Here is a 1,973-nt window from a genome sequence, read left to right as displayed (position 1 = left end):
AATGCTTCCTTCTACTGCAGGATTAGAATTCTACCAAGTCAGTGACTGAGAGCAAAGCTTTGAGGCATTTACAGCAATCAAGGTGTGGAGCCCCTCATCTCCAAGATTTTATCTATTGCCTTGCAAGGAACTCTTGAAAATAAAAGCAAAGAATCATGAATGCCAGAAATCTGCAAAACAGGAAATGCTGGAGAAATTCAACAGATCTGGCACATCTGAAGGGAGAAAAACAGTTGTGATTCGAAGTGTCAACTGGACTGGAAACGTTTTGTTTTACTCTTGTTTTTTCTCTCGCCTGTTGAGTTTCTCCAGCACTCTCTGTCCTTGTTCTTGAGAATATGACTGAATCCCTGCTGAAGTTAGCACAGTTCCGACCACTCGGTGTGTGCACTTTTCAAAGATTGTATCAGCTGAAACGAACGGGAGTGGCACTGTTATTACAAAAATGCGTGTCCCGCACACAGATAGCAGCCGAAGTATTTGGGTGCTAATAATTTACTTCCCAGTTCGGACAGAAACTTCATAACCTCGAGTAACCAATGAATCGAAATGCCTGAGTTGGCAAATATGCGTCCTGGTTCCAGGTTAATGTGGTTGCTAGGGTAGGAGATTAGCAGTGCTCCCACGTTAAAATGAATGGGGGTGACCACTTTTGAGCCTGTGTTCAGACAGCGAGACGGCTGCGTCTTGTTTCTCGCATCGTGTTTTGTAATCGTGCCTGTGATCTGAAGGCACAGACATTTCACCAATCCTGGCCATAGTTACATACATACATACATGCACACAAACACACACACATACAAAAGGGGACGGGCTCTCTACTTGCGATCTTCACTGGCAATGAATTGCAAGCTGCAGTCTGCTTGGGAGACGCAGAGTGGAAGGGACGTGCTGTTGGTGTAGAGCTATGCTCACCTTACACTTCAGAAAGGGGAGAAGGTGTGGAGCAAAGGACTAGATCATTCCGCTGCGTCTCAAGCAGAATTGCATGCGAATATGGTGAGAAGGAACCTTGTCAACTGAGACGCAGGTAAGTCATTGAAGAAAAAAAATTGTTCATACTCTTAAAGGTAGCACTGCAATTTGATACACCTCTGAAACAGAAACAGATACATCGGCAGTACATTCTCGTTTACAAACTTCACAACTGGCAATGTTTAGTCACAGGTGTCAGACATTAATCTCCAGTTTTGTATTCAGTATGCATTCCAGTGTTTCAGTGTACTCCGAGTTTATGTTCATTGCTTTCAAACATTTATTAACGTGAATGACTTTTAATTTCGTACGTGCAACGTGATCCACACCAGCAAGGTTTAAATGTAAATTTTAACTCGCAGAGTATTAAATATTATTGCCTATTCATGCGATGTGCACAGTTTGAGCACGGAAGGTGAATAATCTGATTCCGGGGAAATACAGTGCACTGCCTTCTGTAATAATACATCCTGTACAATACATTCACGGACAATCAGACTCGGGATCCATTTGGCAGGGAATTCTTGCAGAGCCATCGAGTGTCAAGTGAAAGCGGGAAATCTCCGCTCGGGAAGAGCAGAGAGAAAGCTAAATATTTGTCAGGTCAACTGTTCCCCTCCCAGATAACCAGAGGGTGAAAAACAAAACATTCGTTCCCAGTTGCCACCGCAGTATATTCGTTGAGTCAGCGTTGTAGCCTTTTTATGCCGGGGGGGAGGAGAAAGGGGAGTTTGAAAAGTCGCGCAGAACTGATAGGTTTAATAGATGTAATGCACAGTGAATTGCTACAATGAGACATTAATAAGATCACAAAATATATCCTCCTTTTGGGTCTTTACTCACTTTTTCGTTACTTTGGATATCTCCTTCTTTACAGCTTGCTTTTGCCCTTGACATTTTTTCCTTTCCCTTGTTTACAACTTGCCAGTCGAGTCTCCTGAAGCCAACTGGCAGAGGGACTCCTATCTTTCCATTCAATTAAGAAGGGAAAGTAAGGA

The 1,973-nt window shown here is 43.1% G+C and overlaps 1 protein-coding gene across 2 annotated transcripts in view; it reads left to right on the top strand.

Moving 5' to 3' along the window:
• The first annotated feature begins 817 nt into the window (after positions 1-817).
• The window catches only part of LOC109913832 (cysteinyl leukotriene receptor 1), a 38,879-nt gene continuing 37,723 nt past the window's right edge, over positions 818-1,973 (top strand). For both annotated transcript variants that reach the window (XM_048605406.1, XM_048605408.1), the window contains exon 1: positions 818-1,030. The gene's annotated coding sequence lies outside the window, so the exon portion shown is untranslated. The remainder of the gene's footprint in view (positions 1,031-1,973) is intronic.

Source organism: Rhincodon typus, chromosome 14 (assembly GCF_021869965.1).
Source record: "Rhincodon typus isolate 14 chromosome 14, sRhiTyp1.1, whole genome shotgun sequence".
NCBI classification, from domain to species: domain Eukaryota; kingdom Metazoa; phylum Chordata; class Chondrichthyes; order Orectolobiformes; family Rhincodontidae; genus Rhincodon; species Rhincodon typus.
The sequence above is the reverse complement of the archived record's forward strand: the minus strand, read 5'-3'. Positions and strand labels throughout refer to the sequence as shown.